This window comes from Bos taurus, chromosome 14 (assembly GCF_002263795.3).
Source record: "Bos taurus isolate L1 Dominette 01449 registration number 42190680 breed Hereford chromosome 14, ARS-UCD2.0, whole genome shotgun sequence".
NCBI lineage: Eukaryota > Metazoa > Chordata > Mammalia > Artiodactyla > Bovidae > Bos > Bos taurus.
In genome coordinates, this window is record NC_037341.1 from 19,377,437 (window position 1) to 19,402,912 (window position 25,476).

The 25,476-nt window shown below is 40.0% G+C and overlaps 1 protein-coding gene across 1 annotated transcript in view; it reads right to left on the reverse strand.

Moving 5' to 3' along the window:
• The window catches only part of SPIDR (scaffold protein involved in DNA repair), a 275,881-nt gene that overhangs the window by 247,118 nt on the left and 3,287 nt on the right, over positions 1 to 25,476 (reverse strand). The gene's annotated exons all lie outside the window — the stretch shown is intronic.

Here is a 25,476-nt window from a genome sequence, read left to right on the forward strand (position 1 = left end):
TAAGAGCTCCTGAGGGCAGGAGTCCCGTGCCTCTGCACCTCATCCCCGCTGCACAGCACCCCCCTGAGGTCCTCTTTACATAACTACTGAACAAACAGGCAAATTCTGTGACTATTACACCAGATCTGTCACAAAATTTTTAAATATCCAAGGTAAGTCAGTCAGTAAGTATAAGCCTATGGGGAAATGCAGCCCACTTCATTTCCATTTTATCCACCTATGGTCAAAAACAATACCTCCAGCATCCCTCTCTACATGGCTAGACAGCATGGATACTTCTCTCTCCACAGTGTTCACTCTGCCACAAGCAGGTGCTTACAGGGCAACTTCACTACCCAACCTTCTCGTTCATCCACCTTTTTTTTTTTTTCCCACAAAAAACACACACACTCCCCAACCACAGTTTTGGGCACCCAGCATGGTCAAGGTTAATCATAGGACATTGGCCTGTCCACAGTGACTGGTCCAGTAATGCCACGGGACCCAAGCTGAGGCGGTCAGAGACCCGCTCAGTGGGACCACTGGAGAAGATTCTCTTCTCAACTTGGTCAAGGGTGTGTCCCCAAAGCAGCCAGCCACCTTATCCCATACAATGGGAAGAAACCTGAGAAAGTCAGAAGAGGAACAAGCCATGCTCCAGGCTAGAGGGCAGGTCCCCAAGCAGCCCAGGTGCCCAGATGCTGTGAGCTGCAGGCCAACGCAGCAATCTTCCAAGCCTCTATCCAACTTAAATTGGCCTTCAATCACCAGATACTAAAAGAGCTGAGCCACAGTATTCAGTAAATATCTATACTGAGCTGAAGTGACTCACTGAGCCCTCTGAAGGTACACAGCCAAAACCCATTTTCACCTTCAATGACCTTGGGCTCTAACGACATAATTAGAGTGGAGGAAGAAATAGACCAACATTGGGCTGATGAGCTCAGAAACAGGTTCATGAGTGAATGTTTCCTGGAGAAAGCTCGCTCTGACTTGAACAAAGGAAGAAATATACTTTGGTGACGGCTACCTGTAGATCCTGGGTTGTCCAGGCTAGTCAATGTCGTGAGCTATGATCCTCCTTAAGCACAGAAATACCCAGGAAATTTCACAAGCAGAACACAAATCCTTTCGCCCTCATCTTCAGGCTGTGCTGTCACACTGGTCTGGCCTGAGTCACAGCTGTGCTACCAGTTGGCTACATTTACAATTCTCAAGACCCAGTTTCTGTGTCAGTAAAATATGGATAATAGATGCACGTATCTCAAGACCACCACCAAGATAAAATCTGTACTTAAAAACAATACTGTGAGATGATAGTACCATATACCACCATAACAGAAGGAAGAAGAAGAGTTGGTTAATATTCAGGAGAGTTAATATGAGAATGTACTTTAGACATTTTTAATAAAGATGTTTACTAGGATTCACAAAAATACTGTTTCAATCTAATGACCAGCTTTAATATTTCAAAACTCAAAAAAAGAAAATGAAGTTTACTGATTAGCACCCTACAGTCTCTCAGAGAGTTTAAGGAGCAGAAAGGAATTAAATGACTCGTTGGAAAAAGCCAGTGTATACACACACAATGGAGCATTATTCAGCCTTAAAGAAAGAAAAAAATTCTGACACAAGATACAACATGGAAAAACCTTGAAGACATTAAGCTAAGTGAAATAAAAGAGACCCAAAAGGCAAACACCGTATGATTCCACTCACATGAGGTCCTCAGAGTCATCAAATTCACAGAGACATAAAGTAGAACTATGGTGGCCAGGGGCTGGGGGAGGGAAAAATGAGGAGCTGTTGTTTAAATGGGTAAAGGGTTTCGGTTTGGGATGACAAAAAATTCTAGAGATGGAAGGTGGTGACAGTTCCAGAACAACAGGAAAGTACTTAGTGTCACACACCATACACTTAAAATCGTTAAAACAGTAAACTACATTATTTTACCACAAGTCTAAAAATTGCTATCAAGGGCAATGCACATCAAAATCATCAGGTATGCTTCTGGAGACAGGAGATCCTCAAACCTCAAATGAGAACCCTGAGTGAGGAGAGGCTCAGGAATTTGCATTTCAGCAACCATCTTGCTGAGTCTTCCACTATTACAGTTTGAGAACTGCCACACAGCACACTGGGTTAAAATCCGCACTGTAAGGGGAAACTAAACACACAAGCGTCTCTGCACATACTTGGAATTTTCTATAGCTGTCAAGTACACACTGTTGGGTAAAACAAGTAAAAATACCATTGGCTCTGCTGAGCTTTTGAAAAGGCCAAGGGAGAAACCTATGAAGCTTTACATCCCAGGGGCTGGAGGCTGTAAGAAGGAAATCTTCAAAGACCAGGATGCAAGTCCCAAGACACTATATTCAGGCTCCAAACTCTCCTACCATAGACAGTTCCACTCCTCAAGCCGTCATTCAACCATGCACAAGTTTCTCTCTGCTTTTTTTTTTTTTTAATCTCTCTCTTACCATGACCCCATCTAGCTATCCCTTGCTCCTTCTCTTCCCTAGCACACTTACACAGAGACTACTGCAACTTCATTTCTTCACTAACCTCTCCTCAAAACTGTTTTCCCTTTGATGAATGTATTGCTTCACACTCATAAATGTACAGGTATCATTATTTTCATAAATAAATGACAAGAACTGAAAAAAGAATTCAATGTGTCATGTCCAATTCTTTGCAACCCCACAGACTGTAGCCCACCAGGCTCCTCTGTCCATGAGATTCTCCAGGCAAGAATACTGGACAGGGTAGCCATTTCCTTCTCCAGGGGATCTTCCTGACCCAGGGATCGGACTGGCGTCTCCTGAGTCTCCTGCATTGGCAGGCAGTTTCTTTACCAGAGCCCCCTAGGAAGCCCAGGTGAATTCAATAAACTGGTTCAAAATAAGGAAAGACTTATACAGAATGTTCAAAGGGAAAATTTTTTGAGATCTTCATAAAACTGTGGCCAAGAACTCAGGCACTAAGTATGCTTCTCTTCTTTCTGTAAATAAATTAGTTATTGGGTATACAAAATACACTGTTTTTCTCTGTCATAGTTTTTAGGAGGAGATAACCTAGAGTTACACAAACTGGACAGGTTTTCTTACAAATAACTTTTACAGAAATTGTTCTTGTGTGTTTCAATCTTTACAGAAGTATTCCTTTTTGTGTCTTGACATTACAATAACTTTTTTTAAAGAATCACTCTATTCCACTATTTGTCTATTACAAAAACTGAGTACAAAATTGTGTACCCGGGACCAGGCTAGCCACTGACACACCTGTTTTAATACACTGCTGCCCGATTCGTGTCTTCTGGTTACACACATTTTAGCTGTATCCTTAAAACAGATAATGTTGTATTCTGCTGTTTTTCTTTGCTCAATGGGAATTTTCTGATGCTCTACAAAAGTCCTACCCCTTAAAAGAAGAGAAATCAAACCTATGAGTTTATGAGAAGCCAATGGAAACCATTTATACACAAGAATCAATGTTCTGTTTCTGACTGTATCCGGATGGAAAAAAATATTCAGAATTTATTTTCAAGTATATATCTATTAACACTAATGACTGTAAGTTTTAAAACAGTAACATCAATTTTGATGTAGATACAAGCACTGATAGAAAAAAATATTTGCAGGAAACGCATGAAAGTGCCTGTGTCACCTGACTGCAGATTGACAGGTGATATTCTCTAGTGTATTATTTTATAGCAATTTTATAATAGGTGTGTATTATTATCAGAAAAGACAAAAAAAAAATTTAACTGTTCTAAACTGTACACACTAAAATCCCAAGTATCTTTCCAGCTTGAGTCTCTGTTCCAAAAGGAACCTAAGTACTCCCCCTGCTGGTTATTTAAACAATTCCCCAAAAGTAAGAGCAATGGTTAGAAGGCAAAGATTTCTTAAATCAAATCATATCAAAAGACAATGATACCTGAACTATGAACTTCAGAGCAAGTTAACAAGGTATCAGGAAACAACTTAACCACTCTAAAGCTTTTCTTTCCTAAGTTTCTTTAGCTACCTCCTTCAATGTCTTCCATACCTTCAAACTTTTTTCTCCATACATCTGAATCCATTAGCTTTGCTGATCAAAATCCAAATTATGAAGCAAAGTATTAAGAGTACTGAATTTTTAACTTTCTTTTCCTAAATATATACACGGGCCTTGATTACGTGCTCAGTCACTTCAGCTGTGTCCAGCTCTTTTTGCTCCATGGACTGCAGCCCAGCAGGCTCCCCTGTCAATGGGATTCTCCAGGCAAGAATACTGGAGTGGGTAGCCATTCCCTTTTCCAGGGTATGTTCCCGACCCAGGGATCGAACCTGCCCCTCCTGTGTTTCCTGCACTGCAGACAGATTCTTTACCTCAGAGTCACGAGGAAAGCCCAACTCCATCTGCACTTATATTTTAATTAAGTCATTTAAGACAAAATGGACATTAGGAGACACTGGAACAATGTCTTTAAAATTCTGAGGAAAACTGGTTTTCAATCTAGACTTATATACTCAGCCAAATTATTAATCAACAGTGCAAACAAAATAAAGAAATTTTCAGACATGCAGAACTCAAAAAAACTCTTTATTAGGAAGATACTGGAGGATATATCACAGTAAAAGGAGGAAATAAGCCATATACCTGACTAGAGACAGGCATAAAAACTTTAATTACCTATAATTAAGTAAAAAATGATGTAAAGAAAAATATGCAGTGATTATTTCCTATATTAAAATAATGGCTGCACAGAAAGGAAACAGTATATACTACTTGAGTTTTCAATGGACCATATTTCTGTGACCATAGTATTAATATTCACTTCTGGTTTAGCAAAAAAACTGTAACATAACTATACAAGAAAGGTTAACAGAGATATGGAATGCTCACAGGGAGCTATGTCCTGATTTTCCATAGTAGGTAATCAACAGATTTAAAGAAAGTGAAAGTGAAAGTCACTCAGTCATGTCTGAATCTTTGCAACCCTATGGGCTACACAGTCCATGGAATTCTTCAGGCCAGAATACTGGAGTGGGTAGCTGTTCCCTTCTCCAGGGGATTTTCCTAATCCAGGGATGGAATCCAGGTCTCCCACATTGCAGGTAGATTCTTTACCAGCTGAGCCAAAACGTGTTTTTTAAAATAAGGAAATAAACTCCACAAAAAATAGCTAAAAGAATTAGTGATTTGCAAACTTCTAACCTAAACAAAATGGTACAGATTTGTTTCTCCCAGCTTCTGCCAAGCAAGAACAACTATCATCCCTGGAAGTACCACAGAGACTGGTGAGAATTCTCGAAGGTGGCAAGAAGGTGGCAAGCTGGTTGAAGAGCCCAAGACTGAAGGAATAACAGAGCAACAAAGTGCCTTATGTCCCAGCATCCAACAGAAGGTCACCCAGATCCCATGTGTCCCCACCTGCAATCTACCTCATTCCTCCACTTGATCAAGCAGGAGTCTCTCTGACAATATCAAGTAAGCCGAGCACCACCAGCGAGAGCAATCACGAGCCCTACAGATAAGTGAACAAGGGAATCCCAATGCACTCAGACCTCCTTCTTCATTAGAGGTTTCAGGACAAGGAAGAGAGAGGAGAAAGGTGGAGAAGACATGAGTGTCAGTAAGACAAATCTCCACCACAACAGAAGATTCACTGATGTCAGAGGCATGGGGGCAGGAACATAGCATGAACCTGACGAGGGAAGCTTCTTGGTCACTCTGTGCCCCGAGACTGTCTGCTCCCTCACCGAGAGACACGCAGCAGGGCAGCCTGGGGAACCATCCTCTGTTCCCTCAGGTTCCTGGCACTAGATATGCCAGGCAGACCAACACCATCACAAAGATTCTAAAAATTAAACTATCACTGAAACCACAGTCCACAAAAGTAGGTCAGGACCTGAGTGCTTGATCGTAGCAGCATACTACTAAGATAAAACACTTAAATGGAACCCAGCATCTCCTAAATGGACAAAATGTCCAGAGTACAACTGAAAAATTGCTCTTCACTAAGAATCAATACTATCAAAAAACAAGTAAGAAAAAAGTTAACTGATGCCAACAATTAAATGAATCTTGTGCTGGAAATACCTAACAAGAATTTTTAAATAGCTGTCATAAAAATGTTTCAACCATCAACGTCAAGTTCTCTTGAAACAATGAAAAACTAGTAAAAAAAGAATTATTTTAAAAAGACCAAATGGAAATTATAGAACTGAAAAGTACAATTATCAAATTAAAAAATAATAATAAATTACCAAAAAAAAAAACACTACTGTATGGACTCAGTAGTAAAATAATTACAGAAGATAAAATCAGTAATTTGTAGGCCAATCGATAGAATTCACCTAATCTGAATAACAGATTAAGAGAATATCTTTTAAAAAAACCTGACTAGAGCCCCAGAGCCTGTGAGACAGTAACAAGATTCATCATTCATACCATCAGTGCCCCGAGAGGTAAAGAAAAAGAAAGGAGATTGGAAAAATATGTTAAAACATATCAGCTTAAAATTTCCTGCTACTGCTACTGCTGCTAAGTAGCTTCAGTCGTGTCCGACTCTGTGCGACCCCATAGATGGCAGCCCACCAGGCTCCCCCGTCCCTGGGATTCTCAATGCAAGAACACCAGAGTGGGTTGCCATTTCCTTCTCCAATGCATGAAAGTGAAAAGTGAAAGTGAAGTCGCTCAGTTGTGTCCAACTCCTAGCGACCCCATGGACTGCAGCCTACCAGGCTCCTCCATCCATGGGATTTTCCAGGCAAGAGTACTGGAGTGGGATGCCATTGCCTTCTATACTTGGCCAAAGGTACAATACTTCTACAGATTTAATAAGCTAAATAAACCCAAAGCAGGATAAACCTAAAGAAACCAATGGTGAGACATCAAAATTAAACTTTTAAAATCCAAAGACAAAAAAAAGTTTGGAAAAGGGTCATGATAACATATTGCCTATATAGAAATACCAATTCTAGTGGCAAAATTCTTATCTGAAACCTTAGAGGCCAGAATGAACTGGAGTAATTATTTTTCAATTCTTAAAGAAAATAACTGTAACTCACGACTTGATATCCAATAAACAGTCAATAAACAATAATAGTCAAAACAATAAACAATAAATATCCTCATCAGTAAAGAGAAAATAATGACATTTTTAGACCCAAAAAATATATAATACTTAGAAATCAACAGATGTATAAAGATTGGTAAAAAGAAGTCCTCAAACAGAAGAAAATGATTTTTTAAAAATCTTGTCATCAGTGATGAAAAAGGAAAAACAGAAATTACAGATATATGGATAAATACTAAAGACAATCCTTCTCAAGAACTGTACAAATCACATTCAATAAATATGAAATATGAAACAAGTTAAAACACTAGCTGACATTAAAGATAAAAGTGAAGCTCCTATATTTTACCAGAAGTGGTAAAATGCTGCACATGTAGACTGTGGTAAGTTACATACGTATTATTGTATACCTAGAAAAACCATCGAGAACACAATAAAACAAGATAAGCTAGGAATAATTATAAGTAAGTCAAACTGGAAACCTAATAATGTTTAAGTAGCTCTAAAAAGTCAAGAAGAGAGAAAGGAAAAAAACAACAGAAAGAAAGTCACAAAAAACAAATAACAAGATGGCACTAATATATCAATAATTATCTCTTACATGTAAATGACCTAAGTACATCCATCAAAACACAGAGCCTGGCAGAATAAACTGAAAACATGAACCAATTACATGCTGTTTGGAAGAAACTCAAGTTCAATATTACAGTGACATTGAAAGTAAACGAATAGAAAGATATGCCAAGTAAACACTGACAAGAACAGGGGCTGCAATATTAGTATCTGGTAAAGTAGACTCAGGTCAAAGACAGATATTACACAATGATAAAAGGATAAATTCAGCAAGATATAATACTAATTTTATAAACACCCAACAACAGAGCCTCAAAATGCATAAAATAGAACTGATAGAGCTGAAAGAATAAACAGTGAAATCCACCAATGTAATACTGGGGATTTCAACACCTGCCCACCGTGCTCAGCAGCTGATAGAACTAGTTGGGAGAAAACAAGCTAAATGATACAAGACCTTACACACACACAAAAACAAACCTAATGCCTGACACAGAGAGAACAGCCCACCTGTCAAAAACAAAATACATATTATTTCACCAAACAAAAAGGAATATTTACCCAAATAAAGCAGATTCAGAGTAAATTTAAACGACTGAAATCATACAGAATGTGTGGCTTGATCATAAACAAATTAAGTTAGAAATCAGGAATGAAAATAAATGCTAAACACATGACTAAAAAATAACAAATCAAACATACAGACTTTAAGAGAATTTTTAAAATATACACAATTAAATGAAAAAGAAAACATCAAAATATATGGGATGTAGCTAGAGCAAAACTGAGGGAAATTCATAATACTAAATACAGTTGACCCTTGAACAACACAGGTTTGAACTGCGTGAGTCCACTTACACATGGATTTTTTTTTTCAATAAATATATACTCCAGGAGCACATGATCCACAGTTGCCAGAACCCATGGATGTGGAACCGTGGATACAGAGGGCTAATTATAAGTTAACCATGGATTTTCAACTGCACAAGAGATCAGCCTGCTAAACCCTGCACTGTTCAAGGGTCAACTTACTGTCACTGGAAATAAAGGAAATCTCAAATCAATAACAAAATTCCAATCTCAAGAAACTAAAGGAACAAAAAATAAAGCAAGCAAAAGGAAGAGAATAAACAGTAGGAATCAATTCAACTGAAAAGAGGAAAACAATTACTTCTTAAAGCAATGAAACCAAGGGCTGATTCTTCAAAGATAATGACAATTGATACACTTTTAGCATGACTGACAAAACACAAGAACAGAGAAGACACAAATGACCAATATGAGTTTAAAATAGGGGATATTACTACAAATTCAACAGTCATTAACAAGATAAAAGAACACTACAAACTTTGCACCCAAAATTCAGTAACTTAGAGGAAACCAACCAATTCCTCAAAAACTACAACTCAATCAAGGATAATGTGAACAAACCTCATAACCATCAAATAAATTGAATCTGAAGTTTAAAAGTCCATGAAATTGAATCTGAAGTTTAAAAGTCCCTGAAAACAAACCACTAGGCCCAAGTGATTTCATTATAGGGTTCTAACTAACCTTTAACACAAGAATTAATGTCAATATTATATAATAACTTCAGGAAAATAAGAGAGAACACTTCCAAACTCATTTTAGAAAACAAATGTTACCCTGATAGAGTCAAGTAAAAACAGTATAAAAAAGAAAACTGCAGACCAAATGTCTCTTATGAATTTAAGTGCAAAAAAAAAAAAAGACTCAACAAAATATTAGCAAAAGGAATCCAACTTATATGCAGAGTACATCAGGAGAAACGCTGGGCTGGAGGAAGCACAAGCTGGAATCAAGATTGCCGGGAGAAATATCAAAAATCTCAGATATGCAGATGACACCACCCTTATGGCAGAAAGTGAAGAAGAACTAAAAAGCCTCTTGATGAAAGTGAAAGTGGAGAGTGAAAAAGTTGGCTTAAAGCTCAACATTCCGAAAACTAAGATCATGGCATCTGGTCTCATCACATCATGGCAAATAGATGGGGAAACAGTGGCTGACTATTTTTTTGGGCTCCAAGACTGTTGCAGATGGTGACTGCAGCCATGAAATTAAAAGACACTTACTCCTTGGAAGGAAAGTTATGACCATGAGAAGGCGATGGCACCCCAATCCAGTACTCTTGCCTGGCAAACCCTATGGACGGAGGAGCCTGATGGGCTGCAGTCCATGGGGTCGCGAAGACTCGGACACAACTGAGCGACTTCCCTTTTACTTTTCACTTTCATGCCTTGGAGAAGGAAATGGCAACCCACTCCAGTGTTCTTGCCTGGAGAATCCCAGGGACAGGGGAGCCTGGTGGGCTGCTGTCTATGGGGTCACACAGAGTCGGACATGACTGAAGTGACTTAGCAGCAGCAGTAGCAGCAGACAGCATATTAAAAAGCAGAGACATTGCTTTGCCAACAAAGGTCCGTCTAGTCAAGGCTATGGTTTTTTCAGTGGCATGTATGGATGTGAGAGTTGGACTATAAAGAAAGCTGAGCACCAAAGAATTGATGCTTTTGAACTGTGATGCTGGAGAAGACTCTTTAGAGTCCCTTGGACTGCAAGGAGATCCAACCAGTCCATCCTAAAGGAGATTAGTCCTGAGTATTCATTGGAAGGACTGATTTGAAGCTGAAACTCCAAAATTTTGGCCACCTGATGAGAAGACCTGACTCACTGGAAAAGACCATGATGCTGGGAAGATTGAGGGGATGGGGATGGAGGAGGGGATGACAGAGGATAAGATGGTTGGACGGCATCACCGACTCAATGGACAAGGGTTTGGGTGGACTCCGGGAGTTGGTGATGGACAGGGAGGCCTGGCGTGCTGTGGTTTATGGGGTCGCAAAGAGTCGGACATGACTGAGTGACTGAGCTGACTGAATGTTTACAAAGAATTACACATCAAGGTCAAGGGGAATTTATTTCAGGTGTCCATGGCTGATTCAACATGCAAAAGTCAGCCAATGTAATCTACCATATCAACGAGTTAAAAAAACTGCACCATCTGATACAAAAACAAAGCGTATGGCAAAATCCAAAACCAATTCAAGAAAAACTATAAACAAACTACAAGTAGAGATAAACTTCCTCAACCGAAGAGCAACTACCACAAACCTTCAGCTCACACCATACTCAACCAGGAAAGAATGAATGCTTTCCCCCTCAGATCAGTAACAAGTAAGGATGTCCACTCTCATCACTTCTTCAACATGGTACCGGAAGCTATAGTGAAGTGAAAGTGAAAGTCGCTCAATCGTGTCCAACTCTTTTGCAACCCCATGGACTATATAGTCCTTGGAATTCTCCAGGCCAGAATACTGGAGTGGGTAGCCTTTCCCTTCTCCAGGGGATCTCCCCAACCCAGGGATTGAACCCAGGTCTCCCGCAGGCAGATTCTTTACCAGCTGAGCCACAACTGGAAGCTAAAGCTGCTGCAATAAGACCAGGAGATGGGGTGGGAGGCAGGCGGTGAAGGATGGCTTTTAGAACATACAGCTTGAAAAAGAAAAAAGAAAAACAACAGAGACATTATAGTCTATGTAGAAAATCCCACGAAATCTACCCCCCACAATGACCAGTACTAATAAGTGAGTGGAGTGAGGCTACAGGATATAACATCAATGCACGAAAACCAATCCATTTTTAAATACTAGCAATAAACATATACAAACTGAAATTAAAAACAGAATACAATTTATAATCACACCAAAGGAAATGAAATATTAAGCATAAACTTACCAAAATATGTACAGAATCTACAGGCTAAAAAATTCAAAATGCTGATGAAAGAACCTAAAGAAAGATTAATAAACAGAGAAACATGAACTAGGAGACTCACAGGCGTCTATCTGGTCCAGACTGATCTATAGTTTGAGTTCATTTCCTGTCAAAATTCCAGAAAGTACTTTATAGATATTGCCAGGCTATTCTGAAACTTTCAGTGAAAGCCACAGGCCCTAGAAAAGCTAAAACTATTTGAAGAAGAATGAAGTAGAAAGTCACTCTATCAGATGTCAAGGCTTATTACGTAACTCCAATAATCAAGACAATACATTTGGCAAAGAGACAGACATGTAGATGACTAGACTGCTTCAGAAACCCAGAAGTAAAAACCAAAGTGCAATTGGTTTCCGACAAACACACAAAAGCAATTCAGTGGAGAAAGGAATAGACTTTCAGTAAATGGTACTGGACAACAGAACATCCATAGACCAAAAAATTAAAATTAAAAAAAAAAAAAAACTCTAAACTGCTCACCTTATATGAAAATTAACCTAGACTTTATGGGAAAACCATGTAAACTTTTTGGCCAATCTAATATGTCACAAACTTAAACATAAACTATTAAATGGCAAAGCTGTTTGTGAAAAAAAAAAAATCTTTAGGTTCTATGGCTAGGCAAAGAGTTTATATAAATTTGATAGCAAAAGCACAAACTAGCAAATGGACATTGTAAAAATTTTTAAATGTTGCTCTGATAGAAGATATTTGGTAACAACATGTCCAACAAGGGACTAATATCTAGAATATTTTTAAAACACTCAAAATTCAGCAATATCCAAAAAAAAAAAAAATTGATTTAAAAATGGGTAAAAGACAAAACATGGTCCGTTTGAGACTGAAATGGCAGTCCATTCCAGTATTCTTGCCTGGGAAATCCCATGGAAAGAGGAGCCTGGCAGGCTAAGGTCCATGGAGTCACAAAGACACGACTTCGCTTCTAAGCAACAGCAAAAGACATGAACAGATATTTTGCAAAGAAGATAGACAGATGGTAAATAAGCACATAAAAACACATTCAACATTACTAGCCATCATGGCAATACAAAGTCAAGTCACAATGAGTTATCTGCACACACCTATAAAAATAGCTAAAATAAAATTGTGATGGACAAACTTCCAGAATAAGAGAATAACAACCTCTAAAAACCCATTCCTCCATAAGAGGAATAATAATAGTGGCAAAAAATAATCTAATTAATTAATTAATTAACTAATTTTTTTCAAATTAATTTAATTTTTCAAAACTTTGGAAATTAACCACAGGCTCATAATCTGAACAGCATTCACTCAAAAAAACAGCTTAATATCAGCAAGAACAGTGAACTTTTGGTGTTTTAACTTGCCCTCATCTCATACCCCCTCTTTAGCTCCATGGCAGCCTTGAAAAACAGCAGCCTCACAGCCCGGGTAGCTGTGTAGACTGATAGCCCAGCAGTCATAGGAGAGAGCAAACTGGGCTTGCAGCTGTCAAAAAGGCTGCTTCCTCAGAGTACTATCCCTACCTGAACTGCCCGACAGCTAGTGGAGAAAAAAAAAAAAAACTACTCACAGAAATTACCGTAATTTGCTCTAACTCAGAGCTCACTCAGTGGGAAAGCCCTACCATCAGAGCATTTGTCTAAAACAATTGACAGCAATTAATTAATATTATAGCTGCCTGAGACAGAAACAGTGGATTAAGAAATCACACTGACAAAAAATACTAAAGGAATATCTGAAGAATGAGATGTCCATAGGCAGCACTGAAGAGCTGACACCTTCAGGGGATCTGGAATGCTATTTGTGTTTGAAGGGCTGTGTGTATGCCCAGGAAACCCTGAGAAGACCCTAGTACCTCAGGATTGAGGCCCTGCACAGAGTTACATGCCAAGCGTGTGAGTGTGTGTGCATGCTCAATTATGTATAACTCTTTGCAATCTCATGGATTGTAGCCCACCCGGCTTCTCTGTCCATGGAATTTTCCAGGCAAGAACACTGGAAAGTCAAAGTGTTAGTCACTCAGTCATGTTCGACTCTTTGTGACCCCAAGGAGGGTGGCCCGCCTGGCCCTCTGTCCATGGAATTCTCCATGCAAGAATGCTGGAGTAGGTAGCCATTCCCTTCTCCAAGGGATCTTCCTGACCCAGGGATCTAACTCATGTCTCCTGCACTGCAGCCAGATTCTTTACAGTCTGAGCCACCAGGGAAGCCCCATAGGAAAGATAAGTTTCATTAAAATAGGCAAGAGGTTTGAATAGTCATTCACAATGGTGGTGGTTTAGTCACTAAGTCATGTCTTACTCTTGTGACCCATGGACAGTAGCCTGCCAGGCTCCTCTGTCCACAGTATTCTCCAGGCAAGAATACTGGAGTGGGTTATCATTTCCTTCTCCAGGGGATCTTCCCTGACCCAAGAATCAACCTCGAGTCTCCTGCATCGCAGGCAGATTCTTTAACGTTAACCACCGTGAGCCCTAAGGATACTGGAGTGGGTTGCCATTTTCTCCTCCAGGGGATAGTCGGTTATAAATTGCCAGAGTACAGAAGGCATGTATCAACATACAGTGAGTTCCTCAGTAAGACTGATGGACTTATTGGCTCAAAGCATTTAAAGAAATCTCTGTCCAATAACTCATAGACAAGTAAACTAACAATGGAGTGTCTTCAGCAGCTACACATGACAGAAAATTTTCCTCAGATTTTTGGCATTTACCTCAAACAGCCACTAATACCACATTTTATGCAGTCTGTGGGTCCGGGTTCACAGGACACGGGTTGGGACTGCAAGGCTCCTTTACCTCCAGCTCAAGGCGATGGCAATCTTCTCCTTGCCCCTTAATGGAGCCAGCAGGAAAAGCTGGAGGTACCCCTTTTCCTGGGGGAAATATGAACATCACAAAACCAGACTAGGAGGGTCATCTCAAGCATTGGCAGGCTGGTTCTTTTCCACTAGTGCCACCTGGGAATCCCTAAACAAAATAAACAGCAATAACAAACCAAAAATATCCTCTGGAAAGGGGGTGGGAGAACTCAATGTTCAGAGTGGTCACATTATATTTTAAATGTCTGGTTTTCAACAAAAAATTGTGAGACACATGAAGAAATAGGATGCAGTCAAAAAAAATTGTACCTGAGGGAGGCCAGAAGTTGGATGCACTAGACAAAAACTTTAAAATAGTTCTGTAAATATGCTCAAAGGAAAAAAAAAAAGGAAATTGTCTTAAAACGTTAAAAGAAAACACCTCAGCAAATAGAGAATATAAAGCCATAACAATTATTCTTTAGAAAAAAAGGGAAAAAAAAAATAAAATAAAACAGAAATTCAAGATTTAAATAGTACAATAACTGAAATAAGATCTCAAGTGGGGCTCTATAGCAGATTTGTGCTAGCAGAAAAAAAAAGTCATCAACCTTTAAGATAGGAAAATTGCGCATATCCGAGGTGAAGAACAGAAAGAAAATAGAATGAATAAAAATGAACAAAACCTCAGAGACCTGTGGGATACCATCAGGTAAGAAAATGAAAGCAGTAGAAACAGTATTTCAAGAAATACAGACCAAAATCTTCCCAAATTTGATGAGCTATTAAATATATACCCAAGAAACTCAAAAAACTCTTGAGGATAAACTCAAAGAGACCAACTATAAACACATCGTGTCAACTGAAAGACAAAGAGAAATCATAAAAGCACAAGAGAAAAACGACTCACCGTGTAAAAGGACCCTTAGTAAGATTAACAGCTAACTGTCCACAAGAAATCATGAAGACCCTTCAAACAAACAGCAGCAGAATACATTCTTCTCACACACAGAGGAAAACTTCTCCTAGACAGAACAAGCCTCCATACACTGTAAAGGAGTGAGATCATATTATTACTATTCGTAAGACAATAATGGCAGAAAGTGAAGAAGAACTAAAGAGCCTCTTGATGAAAGTGAAAGAGGAGAGTGAAAAAGTTGGCTTAAAGCTCAACATTCAGAAAACTAAGATCATGACATCTGGTCCCATCACTTCATGGCAAATAGATGCAGAAACAGTGGAAACAGTGGCTGACTTTATTTTTCTGGGCTCCAAAATCACTACAGATGATAACTGCAGCCATGAAATTAAAAGATGCTTACTCCTTGGAAGGAAAGTTATGACCAACCTAGACAGCATATTAAAAAGCAGAGACATTACTTTGTCAACAAAGGTCCATCTAGTCAAGGCTATGGTTTTCTCATGTGTAGTCATGCGTGGATGTGAGAGTTGGACTGTGAAGAAAGCTGAGCACCAACTAATTGATGCTTTTGAACTGTGGTGTTGGAGAAGACTCTTGAGAGTCCCTTGGACTGCAAGGAGATCCAACCAGTCCATCCTAAAGGAGATCAGTCCTGGGTGTTCATTGGAAGGACTGATGTTAAAGCTGAAACTCCAGTACTTTGGCCACCTCATGCGAAGGGTTGGCTCATTGGAAAAGACTCTGATGCTGGGAGGGATTGGGGGCAGGAGGAGAAGGGGACGACAGAGGATGAGATGGCTGGATGGCATCACTGACTCAAAGTACATGAGTTTGGGTGAACTCCAGGAGTTGGTGATGGACAGGGAGGCCTGGCATGCTGTGGTTCATGGGGTCGCAAAGAGTCGGACATGACTGAGCGACTGAACTGAACTGAAGACAACAATACAATTAAATTAACAACAGAAATAAAACTGCAAAGACCACAAAAATGTGGAAATTAAACAAAAGACTCCTAAATACCCATTGGATCAAAGACAGAATCACAAGAAAAATTAGAAGACACTATGAGAAAAATGAAAAAATAAAATAGATAAAACTTGTGGATGTAGAAAAAGCAGCATTTACAGAGAAATTTATAGCCCTAAATACCTATTTTTAAAAAGAAGGCCTTAAAGTAACAGCTTAACCTTTCATCTTAGAAAACTAGAAAAAAAGAGCAAGTAATACAAAGCAAGCTGAAAGAAGGAAATGAGAACAATTAGGCAGAAATAAAATAGAAAACAGAACAACAAAGAATATAACCAAAAGTTGATTCCTTGAAAAGACCAAACTGACAGGTCTTGAGACTTCCCTGGTGGTCCTGTGGCTAAGACTCTGTGCTCCCAATGCAGGGGACCCAAGTTCAATCCCTGGTCAAAGAATTAGATCCTGCATGTCTCAACTAAAGATTCCTTACCGCCAAATAAATTAACAAAAATCAATATGAAAAACATTTTTAAAAACTGACAAAACTTTAGCTAAACTGACAAGAAAAAATAGGGACAGAGAGAAGATTCAAATTGCAAAAATAAGAAATGAAAGAAGAGAAGCACTACCAAACTAAGGATTATATAAAACACTATAAGATTATCCAAAATCACTGCAGATGGTGACTGAAGCTATGAAATTAAAAGATGCCTACTCCTTGGAAGAAAAGCTATGACCAACCTAGACAGCATATTAAAAAGCAGAGACATTACTTTGCCAACAAAGGTCCATCTAGTCAAAGCTATGGTTTTTCCAGTGGTCATGTATGGATGTGAGAGTTGGACCACAAAGAAACCTGAGCAGCAAAGAACTGATGCTTTTGAACTGCGGTGTTGGAGAAGACTCTTGAGAGTCCCTTGGACAGCAAGGAGATCCAACCAATCAATCCTAAAGGAAATCAGTCCTGAATATTCATTGGAAGGACTGAGGCTGAAGCTGAAACTATAATCCTTTGGCCACCTGATGCGAAGAACTGACTCTTTAGAAAAGACCCTGAGGCTGAGAAAGACTGAAGGCAGGAGAAGAAGACAACAGAAGATGAGATGGTTGGATGGCATCACCGACTCGATGGACATGAGTTTGAGCAAGCTCCAGGAGTTGGTGACGGACAGGGAAGCCTGGCGTGCTGCAGTCCATGGGGTTGCAAAGAGTTGGATACAACTGAGAGACTGACTGACAAGAGAGAAACATGAAAAAGCCACATGCTGAAAATATGGATAACTACCATACAGCAGACAAACTCCTAGAAAGACACAACTAGCAAAACTGACTCAAGGAAAAATAAAAAACTGAACAGACATAACAAATGGATTGAATGAGTAATTTAGAAGCTTACCACAAAGAAAAGCAAGGCTCACATGGCTATGCTGATAATTTATACCAAACATGTAAAAACCCATTAATAGCAATGCTTCATAAACTCCTAATTCATACTATGAAATCCAATATCCTTATAACAAAACCAAAGACATCACAAAAAAACTACGGGCCATTATTACTTATGAATACACATGCAAAAATCCTCAACAAGATACTAACATACTGAATCCAGCAGCATATACAAAGGAATATACACAGTGACCAATAGGGATCTTCCCCTTAGCAATGCAAGATTTATGCCACATCCAAAACCAATCAATATACTGTATCAATATAATCAAGGGGAAAAAAAAACAGGATCAACAGGAAAACAACTTACAAAAGCCAACATCCTTCCATGATATTAGCGTTCTAAATAGAACTCAGAGAGCATCATACACAACAACACAATAATAAAATACTGAATGCTTTCTCCTTAGGATAAGGATCAAGAAAAGGATGCCAGCCCTCACCACTTACATTCAAGATTGTACTAGAGGTTCTGGTCATGGCAATTAGGGAAGGAGAAGAAATAAAAGACATTCAAATTGGAAAGGAAGAAGTAAAACTACCTCTGAATATTCAGAGATAATATAGTCATCCCTGGGGCTTCCCAAGTGGTACACTGATAAAGAATCCATCTGCTAATGCAGGAGATGCAAGAGAAGAGGGTTCGAGCCCTAAGTTGGGAAGATCCCCTGGAGGAGGAAATGGCAACCCACTCCAGTATTCTTGCTTGGAAAATCCCATGGACAAAAGAACCTGGTGGGTTGGAAACAGTCAAACAAGACTGAGCACACTAAAGTCAAAAGAAGGCAGTGACAAGTACTGACATGCATGGGAAAAATTAGAATCCTCATTCCATGCTGGTGAGACTATAAAACATGTGAACTGACAAAAAATACATGGTCCACTGGAGAAGGGAATGGCAAACCACTTCAGTATTCTTGCCTTGAGAACCCCATGAACAGCATGAAAAGGCAAAAACACAGGACACTGAAAGATGAACGCCCCAGGCCGGTAGGTGCCCAATGTGCTATTGGAGACGAGTGGAGAAATAGCCCCAGGAAGAACAAAGAGGCTGAACCAAAGTGAAAACAGCGCCCAGCTGTGGATGTGACTGGTGATGGAAGTAAAACCCAATGCTATAAAGAACAATATTGCATAGGAAGCTGGAATGTCAAGTCCATGAATTAAGGTAAATTGGAAGTGGCCAAACAGGAGGCAGCAAGAGTGAACATTGACATTTCAGGAATCAGTGAGCTAAAATGGACCGAAATGGGCAAATTTAATTCAGATAACCATTATATCTACTACTGTGGGCATGAATCCTTTAGAAGAAATAAAGTAGCCCTCATAGTCAACAAAAGAGTCTGTAATGCAGTGCTTGGCTACAATCTCGAAAACAACAGAATGATCTCTGTTTCCAAAGCAAACCATTCAATATCACAGTAATCCAAGTCTATGCCCCAACCACTAATGCTGAAGAACATGAAGTTGAACAGTCCAATGAAGACCTACAAGACCTTCTAGAAATAACAGCAAAAAAGATGTGCTTTTCATGATAGGGGACTGGAATGCAAAAGTAGGAAGTCAAGAGATATTTGGAGTAACAGGCAAATTTGGCCTGGGAGTACAAAATGAAGGAGTGCGAAGGTTGACAGAGTTTTGCCAAGCAAACACACTGGTCATAGCAAACACCCTCTTCCAACAACACACGAGACAACTCTACACATGGACATCACCAGATAGTGAATACCAAAATCAGATTGACTATATTCTTTGCAGATGAAAATGGAGAACCCCTATACATTCAGCAAAACAAGACCAGGAGCTGACTGGCTCAGATCATGAACTCATTGCCAAATTCAGACTTAAACTGAAGAAACTAGGGAAAACCACTAGACGGTCCAGGTATGACCTAAATCAAAACCCGTATGACTATACAGTAGAAGTGACAAATAGACTCACCTGACTTTGAGTAAACTCCAGGAGTTGGTGATGGACAAGGAAGCCTGGCATGCTGCAGTCCATGGGGTCGCAAAAAGTTGGACATGACTGAGCAACTGAACTGAACTGAACTGATTAGATCTGATAGACAGAGTCCCTGAAGAACTATGGGTGGAGGTTCATGATATTTGTACTGAAGACAGTGATCAAAACCATCCCCAAGAAAAAGAAAGGCAAAATGGTTGTTGGAGGAGGCTGTACAAGTAGCTGAGAGAAGAAGCTAAAGGCAAAGGAGAAAAGGAAAGATATACCCATCTGAATACATAGTTCCAAAGAATAGCAAGGAGAGATATGAAAGCCTTCCTCAGTGATCAATACAAAAAAATAGAGGAAAACAATAGAATGGGAAGGACTAGAGATCTCTTCAAGAAAATATAAAATACCATGGGAACATTTCATGCTAAGATTAGCATAATAAAGGACAGAAACAGTATGGACCTAAGAGAAGCAGAAGATACTAAGAAGAGGTGGCAAGAATACACAGAAAAGCTATATAAAAAGATCTTAATGACCCAGATAACCACGATGGTGTTCACATAGAGCCAGACATCATGGAATACAAAGTCAGGTGGACCTTAGGAAGCATCACTATGAACAAAGCTAGTGGAGGTGGTGGAATTCCAGCTGATAAAGTAGTATGAACCTACACATGTCCCAAAATTGTACAGAACTAAACACACACACAATACATACACAGACACACATCTAGGGAGATTTGAATAAGGCAGTCGGATTGTATTCAGGTCAATATATTGGTGGTGATACTGTACTACAGTTTTGCACAGTGTCACCAATGGGACAAACTGGATAAAGAATAGATGAGATCTCTGTTATTCTTTACAACTGTATGTGCTTCTACAAATATCGCAGTTTTAAAGACAGACTGCCTACAGGGTCAGGACTAAGTGGAGAAAAGACCAGTGCAATGATTTCTAGTTTTCATGAGAAATTTTTTCATACTACTTTATCTTATCTATGTATGCTTGACTTAAAAGAAAATATTTTTCCTTTACACAGGGATGTATGTGAAGTACCTGTCATATGAAAAGTCTTCAATGGATTTTAGGGGCTTCCCTGGTGGCTCAGAGGTTAAAGCATCTGCCTCTAATGCAGGAGACCTGGATTCGATCCCTGGGTCGGGCAGATCCCCTGGAGAAGGAAATGGCAACCCACTCCAGTATTCTTGCCTGGAGAATCCCAAGGAATTACTACTAAGTCATCCAGTGGCATTACCAAGAGCTAAAACTGGAACCATAAGGTATACACCCAAAGATAACTATAAGAGAATCTCTCACCATCACTGAAGAGAGATTAAAACTAAGCCCTCTTCCTATTCCTTGTTCAACAAGTTGAGTCAACAATCCCAGGGAAAGTCAAAGGCAAAACAGTAGAGGTTTCACAATAGTATCTAAAAGATACTTTCATTATCATGGTGTTTTATTAATTGCTTTCATTATCACTGACAGTAATTGAACACTTATATGCTCAGTATATCATTTCATGCATTCTCATCATTTAACCCTCATACCAACCTTGCAAGGCAGGTATTATCACCATTTTATAGACAAAGAAGCTACAACTTAGAAATGCTGGGTATATTGTGCTAGTCAGAGAGCTAGTAAGCAATATGTCAGGATTTTCTCCCATGTATGTCTAATTCCCAGAAATAAAGACTCTAGCCACTCCACATTATCTCACTTTAACAAAACTGTCCCTCATAAAGGTACATACCGGCATCTGGGCTTCTGACTGGGTTGAATACCTGGGAATTCACTGGGACTTATGAGTCTCAAGCCCAATCACACTGTCATCACCAGCCTCCCTAGTCATGAAGGCTCTTCTGCCACTCTGCACTCATGGCCAACGACTTCAGGGTGGCCTTTCAAGTGTTAGGACTCCTACCCTTCTACCAGTTCACTTTACCAGTCACCAACCCACAGGGCTAGCATAAAAAGACCCGAAAAGAGAGCGACCCTCTTCAAATTTTCTTATTACTTGTCCTTGATCAATGCTGGTAAACAGTTTCCACTCTCTACTCCTCTACTCTTACACACACACACTTACATATACACAAGTTCCACACTCAGGCTTGCCTTTACCTCTCCATGTCACCATCATAGCTCTGATCGTCTCATCTTCCCAAAGGGTAAAATGAGCCACCACGAAACTCAGCAGACCTCTCATCTACCGAGCTCTCCTTCTCCCCAGCAGTCCCAGAGGAAAAATGCTCCTGTTACCCAAAGCTGACTCCTTTCAGTAATACAACAGAAGCCAGGTCCTTACTTTCCCCTTGGCTCCTCCCCTCCTGCTTCAAAGAAGCCATGTTTCTCTTTCTTAAAAAAGGAAAAACTCTCTGAAATGAAGGGTACACTTCATTTAATTAATAATCACTATGTCCTTGACATTATACAAGAAGCACCAGAAATAAGGTTTTGTAATGAGGACCCAAAGGATTAGAGAAGCAGGGTATTATCAGAAAGATCTCTTTTATGATCTTACCAAGATACAGGTTTTCTTTCAGTGAGAAACAGAAGTGGGACACCCAGGATTGAGTCTGAGGGGGCAAAAGGAACTGTGAGAGTGAGGGTAGGATCAGGGGTTCTCAGGGGGCAAGCAACTGATAAAGGGTTTGTGGTCATTCGTGGCTACTTAGCAAGGAAAGAAGACAAAGCATAAAGGGAATAAGAGTCATAGTACTTGAAAGAACAGTAAGAGCGGCTAAGGCAAGAGAGAAGGAAGAAGTAAAACTCTGCAACTGACTGCCCTAAGCTCTCCCTGGGCCTTAAGTTTCATGTATCTGTGTATCCTAACATCAGGTTAAGAAACAACTAACTCTCCTCAAGCTTCCCATTTTTCACAGGTTCAACTTTTGAGTCAACTCTGACTCCTCCCTCTTCATCTTTCAAGAGATTTCAGGTGCTTAAATCTCATCTTCCTTTTTTTAAATCTATCTACTCAGTCCTTTCCCAACACTATTTCCAATTTTACCATGTTAGTTCAGGCCCATATCAACTTTCCTTTTAAGAGTCCAGAAAGATTTATATATCTTGCTAAAAATCATATAATTAGTTAGTTGGAGAGCTGAGGCTGGTACCGAAGTCTTCTGACCAGATTATTTCCCCAATCTGCAATATTTGCATATCTCATGACCCAGATAACCATGATGGTGTGATCACTCACCTAGAACCAGACATCCTGGAATGCGAAGTCAAGTGGACCTTAGAAAGCATCACTACGAACAAAGCTAGTGGAGGTGATAGAATTACAGGTTTTCAAATTTCAGATTTCAAATTGAAATTTCAAATCCTAAAAGAAGATGCTGTGAAAGCACTTCACTCAATATGCCAGCAAATCTGGAAAACTCAGTAGTGGCCACAAGACTAGAAAAAGGTCACTTTTCATTCCAATCCCAAAGAAAGGCAATGCCAAACAAAGAATGCTCAAACTACCACACAACTGCACTCATCTTCCATGCTAGCAAAGTAATGCTCAAAATTCTCCAAGCGAGGCTTCAACAGTATGTGAACCGTGAACTTCCAGATGTCCAAGCTGGACTTAGAAAAGGCAGAGGAAACAGAGATCATATTGCCAAGGTCCACTGGATCATCAAATAAGCAAGAGAGTTCCAGAAAAACATTTACTTTTGCCTTATTGACTATGCTAAAGCCTTTGACTGTGTGGATCACAACAAACTGTAGAAAATTCTTCAAGAGATGGGAATACCAGACCACCTGACCTGCCTCTTGAGAAATCTGTATGCAAGTCAAGAAACAACAGTTAGAACTGGACATAGACCAACCTAGATAGCATATTAAAAAGCAGAGACATTACTTTACCAACAAAGGCCTGTCTAGTCAAAGCTATGGTTTTCCCAGTAGTCATGTATGGATGTGAGAGTTGGACTATAAAGAAAGCTGAGTGCCGAAGAATTGATGCTTTTGAACTGTGGTGTTGGAGAAGACTCTTAAGAGTTCCTTGGAAAGCAAGGAGATCCAACCAGTCCATCCTAAAGGAAACCAGTCCTGAATATTCATTGGAAGGACTGATGCTGAAGCTGAAATTCCAATACTTTGGCCACCTGATGTGAAGAACTGACTCATTGGAAAAGACCCTGATGCTGGGAAAGATTGAAGGCAGGAGGATAAAGGGATGACAGAGGATGAGATGGTTGAATGGCATCACTGACACAATGGACATGAGTTTGAGTAAGCTCTGGGAGTTGGTGATGGACAGGGAAGCCTGGTGTGTTGCAGTCCATGGGGTCACAAAGAGTCATACAACTGAGCTCCTGAACTGACTGACTGCAGCCCAAAATAAAACTATTATGCAGTCAATAAGAAGTAAAATGATGCTTAAGCAAAGGAATGTGTGTGTGTGCTCACTCGTGTCCGACTCTTTGCCACCTCATGGACTGTAGCCTACCAGGCTCCTCTGTCCATGGGATTCTCCAAGCAAGAATACTAGAAGGGTTGCCATTTCCTTCTCCAGAGGATCTTCATGATCCAGGGACTGACCGTGCATCTCTTCGGTCCCCCACATTGGCAGGGGGATTCTTTACCACTAGTGCCACGTGGGAAGCACAGGAATTATACATATTTAATTACACATAATTAAAGTGGTTCCTATGGGAAAGGATCTCAGAAGATGGAATGGGAGTACGCTACCTGTTACACACAAACACTCCAGGCATAAAGTATTTACTCTGTACCCAATCTAGGAAGAAATGAAAAAAAAAAAAGAAAAAATCCTGGAGCAAAACTATCCTGATAGCCAGTCTCTAAGATAGCATCCTATGATCCCCCACTTGGTGTTCACAACCTCTACAGTTCCCTCTCACACTATCAGTTTGATCTATGTGATTAATAGAAAATATGGTATGTCACTTCAGAAATTATGTTATTAAAGACACCAGGGTCTCTTAGAAAGAAAGCCAGTTACCATGTCATGAGCTGCCTTATGGAAGTGGCAAGGAACTGACACTTGCCAAGAAGTACACACATGAGCTTAGAAACAGATTCTCCAGCTGTGATGACCCTTGACTCCAACTTGATGACACCCTGAACTAGAACCACACAGCTGAACCATTCCCAATCCCTGACCTTCAGAAACTGTATCAGAAAACAAACATTTTTTAAGCTGCTTTGGTTTTGAGTCAAATCTGTTATATCAACAATAGTTAACTAATACAATTTAAAAAAATGATAAGGTCTCGAAAACTAATAGAATGACTAGGGGAAAAAGTGAGTATTAGGTCAAAAACACGAATATTTCTAAGTGAAGATGTAGTGTAATTGCCCAACATTAATCATTTGACTGCCAAGTGGCATCCACTTCAGAAGTCCAACCTGAATAAAAGTATCCCGCAGGACTGGCCACAGGGGCACGGTCTGCTCTGGTCAGCTGTACTCCAAAACAACAAGGCAAGGACTAGCCTGCCTCCACACATGGAGGTCCCGATTTCAAAAAGCCCTGGTAACCTACATAAATGACCGTCTGAGTGACCCTCCTTCTCCATTCCTGCACCCTGATCCCTGCTATTGCTTTAAACTAGCCAATGAAGAGTGAGCACACGAAACTCTAGACACCTAGCCCTCAGACCCTAATAAAGGCAGACCCAGGTGCACCTCCCTCTCTCCCTCTGTGTCTCTCTGCCTCTGACCTCACTGTGCAGCCCCAGGGTGTACCACGTACCCTTCAGGATCTGTGAGCAATGAATCTTGTTTCTCAGAGTCCCCTGATGGTTTCTGCTGAAGTGCATCCTGAGGTCATAATTAGAATGGTTGGTTCAGCCACGAACCTGGAGGGGATGGGATGGGGTAGGGGAGGCCTTTGGAACACACCAGAGTAACCCTGGCCAGAGTTCTTCAACTGTTTCCACAGCCACTCACCTGTGTGCACAGGGTTCAAGAAGAAAGAAATGAGAAAACTGTAGAAGAAGCCTTAGAGGAAGCAGTTAGTACC